This window comes from Pristiophorus japonicus, chromosome 21, assembly GCF_044704955.1.
Source record: "Pristiophorus japonicus isolate sPriJap1 chromosome 21, sPriJap1.hap1, whole genome shotgun sequence".
Classification (NCBI taxonomy): domain Eukaryota; kingdom Metazoa; phylum Chordata; class Chondrichthyes; family Pristiophoridae; genus Pristiophorus; species Pristiophorus japonicus.
The window spans coordinates 68,436,719-68,447,829 of NC_091997.1; the positions used below are offsets into that span (position 1 = coordinate 68,436,719).

At 43.1% G+C, this 11,111-nt stretch overlaps 1 protein-coding gene across 5 annotated transcripts in view; it reads right to left on the reverse strand.

The window, feature by feature from the left end:
* The window catches only part of peak1 (pseudopodium-enriched atypical kinase 1), a 196,472-nt gene extending 193,922 nt beyond the window's left edge, over positions 1-2,550 (reverse strand). For all 5 annotated transcript variants that reach the window (XM_070864994.1, XM_070864987.1, XM_070864992.1 and 2 more), the window contains exon 1: positions 2,418-2,550. The gene's annotated coding sequence lies outside the window, so the exon portion shown is untranslated. The remainder of the gene's footprint in view (positions 1-2,417) is intronic.
* Between the last annotated feature and the right edge of the window lie 8,561 nt (positions 2,551-11,111).

Below are 11,111 nucleotides of genomic sequence, written 5' to 3' on the forward strand. Positions count from 1 at the left end.
GGTCACAGTCTAAGGATAAGGGGTAAGCCATTTCGGACCGAGATGAGGAGAAACTTCTTCACCCAGAGAGTGGTGAACCTGTGGAATTCTCTACCACAGAAAGTAGTTGAGGCCAATTCACTAAATATATTCAAAAGGGAGTTAGATGAAGTCCTTACTACTCGGGGGATCAAGGGGTATGGCGAGAAAGCAGGAAGGGGGTACTGGAGTTGCATGTTCAGCCATGAACTCATTGAATGGCAGTGCAGGCTAGAAGGGCTGAATGGCCTACTCCTGCACCTATTTTCTATGTTTCTATGTATCTCATGTGGTAATAAATCCATGAACAAAGCAAGTACACAAGAACATTATGTCAAATGCCACAGACAAACTTCAGCTGCAAGGTAGGGATCTGTCTCTACGTCAGAGAATGGGGCAGCAGTGAAAGAGGTTTTCCCCATGGGAAATGGGACATTTATTTACTTTCGAAATAATTAAATAAAGACTAAACATTTAATTTTACATCAAAAACAGACCACCAATTACTTAGTACACCAAAATAAGCAGAGTAGAATAAGTAGAGTACTTCAGACTGATGTCCTTCAACAGAAGGACATATTCTTTTCACCCCATCAATCCATTTGCTTGACAGCTACGAGTGGCTAAAAAACTGATCAGGTAGATGCACATTTTCTGAGAGTAAAACACGAGTCGTCAGACCTATACGATTATTTTACTACAGATTGCAAGGAACACTGGAGTGATTTGTCACTCATTTAAAAGAGGTATATTTTCATTACATTTGAATACATTAAAAAGGTTTAAGCCAATTCCAATACTAACCTCGACAAGATACAAAAATTATTCCATGAAACTTGACATCACGCTTGAAGGAGCATTGCCAAGGAGGAGGAGAAAAATGCAGAGAAAGAAACACACTGCAATTCACACTATAGTACAATTTAAAAATTACAGGTCATTATACTGCTTTTATAAAATGCACAAGGAGGAGCAATAGATTGATTTCTATGTCCCACTTGTGGAACTAGCAATAATTACTAAGTCCACCCACTATATATCCCACAGCTCAGCACGTATCCTCGTCATGCCTGCAGCTAACGGGTCGATTATGTTTTCACAACTGTAATTGTCACTGTCGTGTAAATATATTAAACTTTATGTGGCTTAAAGACTGGTTTGATTTGAATCATTGTAAAAACTGGCAATATAAAATTAATGCTTTCAATTATTCCGACAGCATCGGGATCTATTTTTCAGAAGTTCAACCGGTTTAACACAGAATCTTTGCGAAGCTGGGATACTGGAGATCGGTTGTAATAGCAATCATTGCAAACTCAAAATTGCATTTTTGTCATTTTTTTCTAATCTTCTTATGGAGTCAATAATTTAATGCCACACTTCCATCATCCCAATCGACCATATGTATCGAGATCAAATCGTGTCTCACAATAGAAATAAAAAAGTATATGTAAATAATATGAAATCTTGGAAGATATAGAAATGTAGTTTGCTCCATCCAAGTTTTCACTCAAAAATATTTTCAGGCACCTAATTTCTAATAAGATCCAAACAACTTTGTGCCATTTTTTTTTAAATGACGCTAACTAAAAGTCTGTGTGAACGAGTGTAAATATAAATTGCACAGTTGATTAAACAAAAAAAATCTTGCTTAGAGTTTCATTTCGTAAATATATGAAGCTGTACCAGCCTGAGGGGGAAAGAACATGGTCAAGGAACTCAACTCTGTCCCGGCCACAATGTTCACAAAAATTCCTCCAGCCAGCCAGCCAACCAACCAATCTTTATTTTTACAATCCGCGAAAATAAATAAATATCTTCCTTTAAACTCCAAGGGCTGCTTTAAGAGTTGGATGATGTCTGTCCGCCATCCAACAACTATATTTTATACAAGAGGAAAAGAACTGATGCCTGATTTATTTTATAAAAGAGAAAATCGGAGAATCTCCTCTGGTGACACTAGCGGATTATTTACAATCGCTATTTAACCAACCATTACAGCGGGCAAATAAATGGGACGTTCAGGGTTTAAAAAGTTGGTCAGAACATGATTGCAGAAACCGAAGTCGAAATCGCGAGCAGACTTGCAAACTTTTCTGGAAATAACACTTGCAATATTTTTTTTAACAATATGCAATTTAAAATTTGCGGTGCATATTTTTGTTTGCAAAAGCATTTTTTGTAAAATGCATCTTGTAATTTGCACGGATTGAGCACATTGGCAGCCCCCTGAGCAGGGACTGGGTGCCCGGACGGACTGAGGCAGCTTCTCGCCCTCTCCCTCCGGCGGACGCTTTCCCCTCACACTAAACTTCCAATTCCAACTGAATAAAATTCCAAGCTGTCATTTTCCCCCAACCCACACCACAAGGATGGAAATGAACAGATCCGAGTCTTACCTCGGGGTTGAACTGCGGTTTTTTTTAAAACAAAGTTTTTTCCCCCGCTCTGGGGTTGTGTTTTTCTCGCGGAGGGGTGGGATTGGGGAGGGTTGGTGGTTTTGAAAGAGCTCAGCTCCTGCTCGCTGCTGCTCAAACCCGCCGACTGAACACAACTCGCAGTCGCTGGCGGCAATGCGCGGCCCCGGCCCGGGCGGCGTGCGTGCGCGCCCCTCGCCCCGCCCCCGTGCGCGCTCCTCGCCCCGCCCCGCCCCCACCCGCGTGCGTGCTCCTCGCCCCGCCCCCTGCCCACCGCTCGCGCTCCCGCCCACCCGCGTGCGCGCTCCGCGCTCCCCCCCCGCGCCCCCCCGCCCCGCACCCGTGCGCCGCTCCACCAAACATTTAAATCGGGAGCCTCGAGCCAAACGGATAACCTGGGGAGGGAGGGAGAGAGAGAGAAAATTGAGGTGAGGAAAGCTGGGGGAGTGAGGAGAAAGATTGAGGGGGAGTGAGGAGAAAGATTGAGGGGGTGGGGGAGCGATTGGGGGTGAGGGGCAGAGAGCGGGGGTTGAGGCAGAGAGCAGGGGAGATTGGGGGTGAGATGGTTGGGGCGAGAGTATGGGGGTTGGGGAGAGAGATGGGGGTGGGGAGAGAGATGGGGGTTGGGGAGAGAGATGGGGGTGGGGAGAGAGATGGGGGTGGGGAGAGAGATGGGGGTGGGGAGAGAGATGGGGGTTGGGGAGAGAGATGGGGGTTGGGGAGAGAGATGGGGGTGGGGAGAGAGATGGGGGTGGGGAGAGAGATGGGGGTGGGGAGAGAGATGGGGGTTGGGGCGAGAGTATGGGGGTGGGGAAGAGATGTGGGGAAAGATGACGTGGGGGGAGAGAGATGGAGCAGAGGAGAGATTAGAGGTGGGGAGAGATTGAGGTAGGAGTTAAGGGGCAAGAATAGTTTAGAAGAAAGAAGGGGGGAGGAGAAGGGATGGGGTCGGCGAGTTGGAGGGAGGATAGGGGAAGGAGGGTGGCCCCAACTCCCAGCATACCCGTGTAAAGCTAAATGCAGTAAAGTGTAGTATCCCCAGCTCCTGTGCCCCCTTTAGTGTGAAATATGAATTTACATCGAGTCTGCAGCACAGAAACAGGCCATTCAGCCCAACATGCTCCATGCCGTGTTTATGCTCCAGAGGAGCCTCCTCTCACCCCTCGTCATTTCCCCCTTCCACAGAACCTTCTATTCTGTTCTCCCTCGGGTGTTTATCAAACTTCCCCCGAAATGCATCTATGTTATTTACCTCAACTGCTGTTTGCGGTAGCATGTTCCACATTCTTGCCATTCTTTGGGTAAAGACGTTTCTCCTGACTTATTCGGTTTATATTTACGGTAAAAAATCTGCAGATGGTAGAAATGAGATTCTTGGCTCCCTTTCAGGTCTGTAGAAGAAAAATATTTATTCATTTTAAATGTTTTTTTTCCCACCAGTGTGGTGGTCTATCAATGGAAATAGGTTTTGGGTGTATATCAATGCAAAAGTGACAGTATAACTTACCGAGTGCATTAAAATTCCTCATTGTGAGAGTCCCTCCAGGCCAGTTTGCAATGAATACAATGCAACTCCAGTATGATTAACACCCGGTTCTAGGTGCCAAGTTTATAAAAATAGATATGTTTTTCATTGTATTCAGCCTTTCCCACTGGAATTGGTGACATACTTTTGAAAACCCACTGAAAGTAACAGCAGTTTTTGTTCCCAGATATATAGCTGTTCAATTTTTTTTTCACCCGCCCCCCCCAAAAAAAATGGCCGTTGATGAATATAAGTGAGTCCACGCATCATCATCATAGGCAGTCCCTCGAACGAGGATGACTTGCTTCCACAAGAGTTCACAGATGTTTCAATGAAGAACCCGATGTTCCAGTCCTGAACTACAATTGAGGAGGTGGAAGATGCCTGTGCGTGGATTTTTTTAACGTGTGTTGACCATTGGACTCCAGCCACCGCACGGGCTTGACAGAGCTAGGTCTTGGTCCAGTGGCAGGATTAACCAGGACAACTGGAGACCTGCTCTGTTACACGGACCTAGTCACACACACATCGCAGTGTGGGCAGGCCCATGCTGCCCCAGGCCCTCATTCGTCGCACCTTCGGCCACGATGTTCCAGGGCCCGGTGCTCCAGCTCTATTTATAGCCCCAACCTGCAGTGGTGTACTCACACAAGTCGAGGAGGCCCACTCCCAATCTGGTAGACCCTACAAACCTTAAGAGAGGAGTCGAAGGAGGATGATGCAGTCTAGCATGTCAAAGGCTGCAGAGAGAGTGAGGAGAACACATCATGGTCACAAGTCACTGAGAATGTCATTGATAACTTTCGTTAGGGCAATTTTGGTGCTGGGGACAACAAAAACCTGATTAGAGAGATTCATACAGGGATTTACGGGAGAGATTGGCATAGACCTGCAAGTTCTTTCTTTAACTTTAAAGTAATTGGTAGAGGGGAGTTGAGGAGAACATTTTTCACCCGGAGGGTGGAGTTAATCTGGAACTCACTGCCTGAAAGGATGGTAGAGGCAGTACTTTCATTGCATTTAAAAAGTACTTGGAAGTAACCTATAGGGCTACGGACCAAGAGCTGGAAAGTGGAATTAGGCTGGACAGCTCTTTTTCGGCCGGCGCAGAGACAGTGGGCTGAATGGCCTCCTTCTGTACTGTAAATTTCTATGATTTTAGGAATTGCTTGCCAAGATGACAATTAGGATGAGATATCAGACAACTGACAACGTATGAGGAACCGTAGTTCAACATGCTTTCAGGATAGGAATGAAAAAACATAAATAGGAATTTTCTAGATAATAACGTGTTTATAAGCACAACTATGCATCACACACAAGCAATTCAGTATGAAAGAAGCAAAGCAAAGACCTACAATGGAGCGACTCACCAGTTTCCAAGACAGAAACATTAATCCACCTGCATGAATTTAATTGTTCAGCCTGAATTGTGTAACGGGCTTCTGAACATATATGATATTGGACAAAGGAAATGGTCAACTTTGAAAGATAGAACATAACCACTATCACAGTCTAAGGATAAGGGGTAAACCATTTAGGACCGAGATGAGGAGAAACTTCTTCACTCAGAGAATTGTGAACCTGTGGAATTCTCTACCACAGAAGTTGTTGAGGCCAGTTTTTTAGATATATTCAAAAGGGAGTTAGATGTGGCCCTTAGGGCTAAAGGGATCAAGGAGTATGGAGAGAAAGCAGGAATGAGGTACTGAAGTTGCATGATTAGCCATGATCATATTGAATGGTGGTGCAGGCTCAAAGGGCCGAATGGCCTACTCCTGCACCTATTTTCTATGTTTCTAAATAGCAAGTCAATCAGCCTCTGAAAGAGAAAGAGACAGGCTAACATAATCACATTAGAAATAGGAGCAGGAGTAGGCCATTTGACCCCTCGAGCCTGCTCCGCCATTTAATATCATGGCTGATCTGATCTTGGGCTTAGCTCTACTTCCCTGCCCACTCCCCATAACCCTTCACTCCCTTATCGTTCAAAAATCTGTCTAGCTCCACCTTAAATATTTCAATTACCCAGCCTCCACAGCTCTTTGGGGTAGAGAATTCCACAGATTTACAACCCTCTGAGAGAAGAAATTCCTCCTCATCTCAGTTCTAAATGGGCGACTCCTTATTCTTAAACTATGCTCCCTGGTTCTAGAGATACGTGAGAAAAATTACTATTTATGTGATGGATACTTTTAAGGCAAAGCTGAATATGTACAGTTTATTGTGACCATTTGCTCTATAGGTTATTTTCTTCTTACATTGTTTCAAATCTAGAAACTATCACACTCTGCTTCAAAAATAACATTTGCTTCAATGGAAGAAGAGAGAAACTAAAATTTCGAATGACATTTTGAGTAAACCAGATATTGTTGACTATCAGTTACTGTGTTGATGTTATAATGAAGTATGTAATGAAGCTTTAACAGTATTTATTATGAATTGCCTCTATAATGGCTCAGTTGGTAATGGATGTGTGTGACAAGTCCATATACCAATCTGTACCGAGTCATCTGATCACACCACACTTAGCATCATCTTGCATTGGGGAAAAGGGAAGTGGTTCCACATGTGATCACTATCCAGTGACCCCTGCTGAAAGTGCACATATGGGTGATGTCACAGGCATTTGAATAGCCTGACAACATATAGATTAATGTAAAGAAAGGAAAATAAAGAAAGGCTGTTTTTATATAGCGCCTTTCACACCTCAGGACGTCTCAAAGCGCTTCAAAGCCAATGAAGTACTTTTGAAGTGCAGTCACTGTTTAATGTAGGAAACACGGCAGCCAATTTGCGCACAGCAAGGTCCCACAAACATCAATGTGATAATGACCAGATCATCTATTTTTTAGTGATGTTGATTAAGGGATAAATATTGGTCCCAGGACACCGGGGATAACTCCTCTGCTCTTCTTCGAAATAGTGCCGCGGGATCTTTTACATCCACCTGAGAGGGTGGACGAGCCTCTGTTTAATGTCTCTTCCAAAAGACGGCACCACAGACAGTAAGGAGACTTGGACAAGGTACTGAAGGGCGATAAGCTCATCAACTAGCATAAGTCAGTGCTTTCAGGAGCTCAGAAGGGAGAAATTGGGCAAAAATTAAATTACCATGCTTTACTGTTACTGCAACTCCACAGTACACCATTCAGTTTGGCTGCGTCTGTGACGCAACTTAGTATAGTGCTCACAGACTGAGTAAATCAAAATAAAATACCTTCTTCGAGAAAGGAAATGACTTAAACAAGACATACATAATGCAGTTTAAGGAAGATAAACAACCAAATTACCATCACATCATCAACGACATTATAATTACATGTCTAGCTTGTTTTGTGAATCCAATCACTAAATAACAACAGTCCCCTCGTGAGCAGCACAGGAATGCAAGTCGTTCATTGACATGCACATATTAGATGTGTATATACCATACATAATTAACACATTGATGTATGTTCTAATGTTTAATTTCAGTCTATTGATGGTTTTGTGGCAAGTGTCACTGGAAAAATAAGCAGCAGAATTGTTTTTGTTGCATTATCAATCTGGCCTGTTACAACTCACCAAGTAATTTATTTGCAGCCATGCCATTTCTCTCCAACCTTTTTTTTGCAGAATTCTATCTTTCTATTTATTAGTGTCAGCATTAACATTAGTATCAGTTCCCCAAAAGGAACTGCACCACTCAATGTAGTGCTGAGGCCATACAACAACTTGCATTTAAATAGTGCCATTAAAGTAGTAAAAACATCCCAAGGTGCTCCAACAGACAAAATTTGACACCAAGCCAAAGAAGGAGATATTCGGACAGGTGACCCATAGCTTACTCAAACAGCTAGATTTTAAGCGTCTTAAAGTAGGAGAGAAAGAAAGACTTGGATTTATATAGTGCCTTTCACAACCACCGGGCGTCCCAAAGCGCTTTACAGCCGATGAAGTACTTTTAGAATGAAGTCACTGTTGTAATGTAGGAAACGCAGCAGCCAACTTGCGCACAGCAAGCTCCCACACATAGCAATGTGATAATGACCAGATAATCTGTTTTTGTTATATTGATTGAGGGATAAATATTGGTCAGGATACCGGGGATAACTCCCCAACTCTTCTTCAGAATAGTGCCACGGGATCTTTTCCATCCACTGAAGAGAGCAGATGGGGCCTCGGTTTAATGTCTCATCCAAAAGAGATGGCACCTCCAACAGTGCAGTGCTCTGCATTGGAGTGTTAGCCGAGATCTTTTTGTGTTTATGATCCTGGAGTGGGACTTGAACCCACAACCTTTGACTCAGAAGTGAGAGTGCTACCCACTGAGCCACAGCTGACAGGGTTGTCAGTATCCATAAAACAGTATTTCAGCAATAATCAGTATCTCCATTCAAGGAGAGGGGAAAATGTGCCCATCCGAAAAAATCCATACTATCAAATAATATAACATTTTTGTAGCAATTAAGGAGTTGCATGTGGTGAGAGGAGGAGCTGATTTTGAAGTGTGTATTCAATTACTAAAGTACAGTATTTTAAGTTTTAGTGTTTATAGTTGCAGCTGAAACATTCACTAAAAAAAGAATGTGCATTTATATCGCAATCTCAGGACATCACAAAGTTTTTCACAGCGAATTCATTACTTTTGAAGCGTGGTGACTGTTGTAATGTCGGGAAGCGCGGCAGCCAATTTATGCACATTGAATTTGAAACTTCAGTAGCTTCATGTTGGCCAGCGAGGTGAAAAGGCGTGACTAGAGATTGACAAAGCATTCAATGCAGCCCATCAAAAGAAGTAAAAACAGAAAATGCTGGAAATACTCAGCAGGTCAGGCAGCATTGGTGGAGATAGAAACAGAGTTAACGTTTCAGGTTGATGACCTTTCGTCAGAACTGGAAAAAGTTAGATATGTAACAGGGTTTGAAGCAAGTGTAGGGGCAGGGAAGCACTTGACAGATATAAACATTGGAATTTAAAGAATTCGGAATCAAAGGAAGGAGTTGTATAGCATAAGAGAGTTTTCTGGTATTCATTGCCTCAGGGAATTTTCTGTTTGGGAGAGGAAATTATTAAATTAGGATCATGTGCTGATATTGTCATTTCAGAAATTAGGAATAATAGGTGCTACTAGATAAAAGAAAATTGACCATTTACCTCCGTTGATAGGTTCACTGTCTACAACAGACCAATACAGACCAGGAAGGTCCTAGGGTAAATCACCAGTCCATGGTAGAGCCATCTGATGACAGCAAGTACAGCTGTAGGGGTAGCACCCCTGGTCTAGAGAATCCAACCATTCAGTGATTTCATATTTTACCATTATTCAGTGATCACACTGTGGTCATTAAACCAATATTCATTGATCATGAAGATATGCCATCTAAACAATATACAGGTACAACGTCCCGAATCCAGAAATCCCAAAAACGGAATTTTCCGAAAACCGGACATTTGTGAGGCAGCCAAGATGGCGGCGAGGGACGAGGAAACCTGTAAAAAGACGCAGAGCCGGAGGGGAGCTGTAGGCGGCGAGAATTGGCGGGCAGCGAGGAGCGCCAACAGCGAGGTCTGAAATCTGGCAAAACCCAAAAACCGGCACGGACTCGGTCCCGAGGCTGCTGGATTTCAGACGTTGCACCTGTACCAGGTAAATTACATCCGTCGAACAGCAACCCAGGATGAGTCAACACCATTAGGGCAGGGAAAGAGGTGTACAAAAGCAACTTGTGGGTACGTTGAATTCCAAATACTCTCTCCCTCCCTGTAGGGATGCATATGGGTGCCATTTGTGGTCTCTTCCAAATATGCAGTCAAAATTTCGTACATGCAACACCAATAAATATACTATAAATAAAGAACAGAATCACACTTTATCCTTTACAATAAGCATTTTTTCAACAGGGGTCACTAGGTAACAATCAGGAGCAGGAGCTCAGGTTAATTTCTCTCACTTCCTGCATTGCAATGGGACATTGAGGTTCCCACCACTGCCTCAGCTTAATACAGATCTCAAACAATCCTGGTGGAGATGTTTCAGTTTCACACACCCAATGCATTTACCAATTATTCCATGGAGGGAGTCCATTGTTACTAACAAAAGAGCAGCAAGTCATTTTCCGCCTACCCATTCTTGGCCAAGAGAGGCTTAAAGTGAGAAAATAAAATGTAAAAATACATTAAATGTGGAAAGGTGGCAAAAGAAAATATAACTCACACTCTTTGAAATACCCCCGGGTTATCATGTCATCCTTGCTTGAGCAGATCACACGATTAAACTCTTGGTTGGGGGGACAAACTCACAAGGAGTGAGAATTAAGATAGCAGCAGACTAACTTTCAAAGAAGTCGGCTTGGATTAAACAAATACTGCATGCTGTTTGGGTTTATCCTGCTCCATTACTTTTAAAAACATCTTCACAGAGAAAGACAAGAGCAGCGATGTCGTGGGAACACCATCACCTGCAAGTTCCCCGACAAGTCACACATCATCCGTACTTGGAAATATATCGCCGTTCCTTCATCACTGGGTCATTATTCTAGAATTTCCTACCACCTTCATTGAGGGAGCACCCGCCGAGTAATAAAGGGTCAAGTGTTTCACATATATTTAGAGAGTGTGTTCCTTCAAAACACTTACTATGTGGGAATATGAAGTCAATGCTACAATGTGATATACAAATAGTGTGAACAGTATGATGATATCTTAAATATTGAGCATGTGCTTTTTATTTGATGCATTATAGAAAGACATGCATTTATATAGCGCCTTTCACTGGTCATCACAAAGCACTTTCCAGCCAATGAACTACTTTTTGAAGTGGAGTCACTGTTGTAATGTAGGAAACACGGCAGCCAATTTGCACACAGCAAGCTCCCACAAATAGCAATGTGATAATGACCAGATAATCAGTTTTTAATTACGTTGATTTAGGAATAAATATTGGCCAAGCCAAGACACCAGGGATAATACTCTTGCTCTTCTTCGCAATAGTACCATCGGATCTTTTACATCCACCTGAGAGAGCAGACGGGGCCTCAGGTTAATTTTTTTTTTTTGAAATTCGTAGCCAATCGTTCCAATTCTTTGTCAAATCACAAACGCCAGAGGTCACCTTGGGCCCATTCAAGGATCACTCTGCGCCAATGCTCTTAGCCAAAAGGCCTAG